Source organism: Notothenia coriiceps, unplaced genomic scaffold (assembly GCF_000735185.1).
Source record: "Notothenia coriiceps isolate Sejong01 unplaced genomic scaffold, NC01 NC01_scaffold00036399, whole genome shotgun sequence".
Lineage (NCBI taxonomy): Eukaryota > Metazoa > Chordata > Actinopteri > Perciformes > Nototheniidae > Notothenia > Notothenia coriiceps.
This window is the reverse complement of record NW_011369100.1, coordinates 760,774-765,291: the sequence shown is the minus strand read 5'-3', so window position 1 is coordinate 765,291 and position 4,518 is coordinate 760,774.

Here is a 4,518-nt window from a genome sequence, read left to right as displayed (position 1 = left end):
TTGGAAGCTGTTAGACTAGGTATGAGAAGGTTGCAGTGTGTATGGTAATACCACAGTGTTGCCATAGCTTCCCATGATGCCTATAAAGTTCAAATCACCACATTGCAATTATCATCTATTCTTCAGTGTACGGCTGCCCGTAGTGACTGCCTCCACCAGGAGAGTTAGGGCAAGCTTCACTGCTTTATTCTCCCGTATGTCATCCTGGGCTGAAAAACAAGATTAAATTGGTTCTGCTCAACTATTTGCTGTCAGCTAAAAGTAGATGGTTCAGCCTCAGAGAAAAAGGTATCCTGTGAATCTGCGATCAAACATTCAATCAAACAGACAATAAAAGCGTCCGTGAACATATGCACCGTGGATGCAGATGCACTCGCACAAGCTCGCACTCGCAACACAAATAAAGCGAAGAAATTCAAAGGCAGATTCAGAAAGCACTCACAGAGAGGATTGCATATGCTCATACACAAATGTGAACACACACACTCAGTAAACACACACTGGGCAAAACACACAAGACCACACACTCAGACATTAGTGGCGTTTCAGAAGTCTGTCATTTCTTGTTTGGAAGATCTGAAGGCACAGGCCGGATTTGTGACCTTTGTTGTGACTGTGAGGCGTGTTTCCCCCTCTTTGGAGAAGATGATTAATTTCTGTTATTTACATTACTGCCCTGAAGGCTCCTCAATAGGCCTCACACATTTGTCATTTCCACTGCACTGTTTTTCAAATGGAAATGAAATAGAATGTGCAGCCTCCTGGGTCCTCCTTACCGAGACTCTTTTAAGCAGAGAAGGCGCAGGGAAAAAAACTGTATTTGCTCATAATAAAACAGCCGTGTCAACATGGCGCTGCAGCAGTCACACAGAGCGAAGTCTTTTGGCTCTAGTAAACAACAGAATAATGTTGAGAGCTATTAGATGTTTTGTGTTTGCCATTCCCATACTGCGCTTGCTTAATTAGAGCTCTGATTGGATGGGCACAGTCCATAAAGCAGCCATAACACTGGTTCAATCCAGCTGCGGATCTGCACTGCTTTTTTAATGTTAGTTTCTAGCCTGCAGGAACCATGGCATCCCCAGATGTCTGTGTGTGTATTCCCAAATCCATGCAGCAAGCACACACACCTATTCGTGAAACACCTAGTGAATTTATGTTCACCCTGTTCGCACTTCCTCCTCTTCCTTTCTTCCAACAGTTCAGGGCTTATTTCTTTCACCTCCTGGGAGTGTGGCAATGGAGAAAAAGAAAAGTGAGAGGAGGAATCAGGGAGTTAAGGGGAAAGTGAGAAAGACTTGAAGGTGTCCTCAGAGCGCTTTTGCTTTATGGAAAACGCTGCGGCTAATCCTCTGAGTGTCACTTCCCCCCCTGCATCCTAAATAAGAACCTTTTTGTAAGGTAAGTACAGACACTTCCCAAGACGTGACTATGCCTCCCCCCTCATTTCCGTTGCTCAACCTTGGAACAACAAAAAACACTAACAATCAACTGCAGGAGCTTTGGTTTATCGTGACCATCATTAGCATTCACCAACACAATTACACGTTTTATGAAGAAGCACAAAGTCACTGTTCTCATCGGACTAGCTGAGTTACACGAAAATGGTCTGATTGGAAAACAGTAGCCACTAATGAACCATATATGAGTTATGGTCATTTATGCTTATCGGACACACTATACACACCTCGTTCTATGTTATTCAAACACATTATTTTCACAATGAGAAAGGCTGGCATCAGTTCCCCTGGGTTGAATTACTACAGCTGGCCTACAGCTGTGATCATAACTTAACATCTCCATAATGGGCTCCGTCCTCTAAGTAAGCTGACCTGTTAGGCCTGGGACTGCTTGACGGCAGTAATTACACATGTGAGCCATTTAAATGAGCATGATTAGCCAGTAACAAGCTAAAAGAGTGAAAGGAGGTGATTAGACAACTGCATGCTGATTCATCCGCCAGTGGGAACACCCTAAAACCGCTGCAGGTGAATATTTGTGTTGCTTTATGTCGTAATAGTTTCTTTAACGATGTTTATACTCATGCTGGGTAAGCCCAACCATAATGACAGTCTCGCATTGAAATAAAATGTGGTTTACTACTATAATTTAGACAGAAGGCACAAAGGCACAATAAAAAGGAAGTGTTTTTAAGCAGCTGTGTGTTCTGAGAGAGGCAGTTCAGAAAGTCAAAATCTATTTAATATCAGCAGTTCAGATTGGGTTGCTCACCTTGTGTTTATTTCAGTCTTTTGTTTGATTTAACCACAAGCTTATGATGTCAGTGTAGCCCCTGAGCACGATCAAAGCCCCAGTATTGCCATCTGGTATGTTTTCCCTTTGCAAATAAAGGACCCCTGGCTTAGCATATCAAAATATTGCACTTTAATGTGGCAGGTTTATTTATAGAATGAAGGATTCATAATTATTTTAGTATCAAAAGATATGCTGTATTGTGTCATTCTAAAGCTTGTATGTGCTACTCACCATTAATATCTGACACACTGCTGCAGGCTCTTCACCATGTTTTTCTGAGAAACAGTCCAGTTGCCAGTGTTTTAATAATATTACCTGTCCACATTTTTTCCGTCAAAACATGCCTTTGAAATCAGTTTCTACAGCCAACATTCTACATGTGCACAATTCTATAAATCCCCATGAAACAAAGAGTTCTACCAGTGGTCGTCTGATCATTTTAAAGAGAGCTGCAGAACCAAACGACCAGTATAAAGCGCAAGAGGAAAAATCAGCCACATTTCATCTTGAATGCCTGGGGTGACTGATCTGCCCTGTAGATGGAGAGAACCACAGAGTGTGACTCTACTGTTCTCTATTGCAGGAAACCAAATACCATCAAACGTTGCATAAGTAGAACATGACATCAAATTAGGCTCAGTGATTAGTGGCCTTAGAAGAGGTCAGATATAAAGCAGGACACATCTCCAGTAAACGCTCACAAACGCACATATCCATGCCCAAACATATACGTTCGATAATGATCCTTCACTCAGCTTGAAAAACTTCTGCAGCAGCAGGCCAGTTCCAGCAGCCATTGCCATTAATAACATATTAAAGATGTATGCCTGCTTTAAAATTATAATATTTTTGCAGGGGCTCAATTTGAAATCCATCACGGGTGTGGGGGGCTCATTACAAGTACGTAGCCGAGGAATTATCGGAACATGGCCCTTTGCTGGCTGTCTGTCATTACAACATTGTCAGATGTGCTTTGGCTAGGAGGGCTGTTAAAAGGGAGCACGGGGACTTATCTGCTCAGCTGTAAAATGATTTTCTGTCTCCTCAAGAGATACCGGGAGTGTGTGTGGGGGGGTATCAGTGATCTGAGAGTAATTAAGATATGGGCTCACATCACACAAGGGCTTTGCACGTGGGAGACGAGCTGATAAAATTGAACGTGAAATATTTGAGTTTAAAGGGGGACTTTGATTAATTACAAAACTCTCAAAGGACGGTCCACCCCCTCTTCAATTGAACTGCCATGCAATGGCAGCTGCTCTCGAGCAGATGACCTCAACACCTCCCCTCTATCTTAATAGGCAGGTTATCTCCTTATTCGTTGCAGCTCACACGTTAATTTGCTATATTGGTCATTCTGCAAGACTGAAATACATCATTATCTTTGTATCAAGCTGTTTCATGTAAAGATTTGTTTTAAAGGGTAAGACAATTGTTTGCTGAATGGAATTTCAATTGGGTTTATGAAGCATAACCTCACTGGTATTTTCACCGCAGACTCTCGTCACAGGATGGTGCTTACCAGTGTTTCCGCCAGACCAGGGCTGAGAGGGCGTCCACCCAGAGAAGGGGGGGGTGCTTGAATTTTGAGTTGAGCTGTCCCTTATAGATACTGTATTTTTACGTTAGTGAGCCGGATCATTTGGCTCGGCTCTCTTAAAGCGCCGGCTGTTTCGGCCATGGATATATATAAACACTAGATAACTCACCCGCGCTGCTGGCCAATGGAGACCGACGTTGCCACTTGGCCGCCATCTTGCCACAGGCAGTTCTCTCATGCATAACATTATGGTTTACTATTTAAATAACCATAGCTTGCTTAATTTTCAACCAATTTTCAAACGGTTTGGTTTTTTATAAACATCAAAGATGTAGTTATGATACTGCATACTTATAATCGTGGACTTTCATATGAAAATAACATTAAGCAGATAAAGCAATAGCTATACACACACACACACACGTATTTATATTAAATATTTGCCGGTGTATATATTTCCATTTATTTTATTATATTGTTAATATTTAAAATAAATTATAAATAAATTATAAAATTAAAATTACATTATTTTATATATAAAAATCGGTCTCATGTTACCACTCTGTAAGCCAAGAGTTGTTAATTTAGCAATGCCTTAGCTTGAAGAACAGGGACACAACTAATGACAATAGCATATGTTGGTATATTATTTAGATATTCACACCTTTATCAGAAGAACCAAACCAACATAAAATGAGCTCACAGACAGGCCAGTTCTGTCT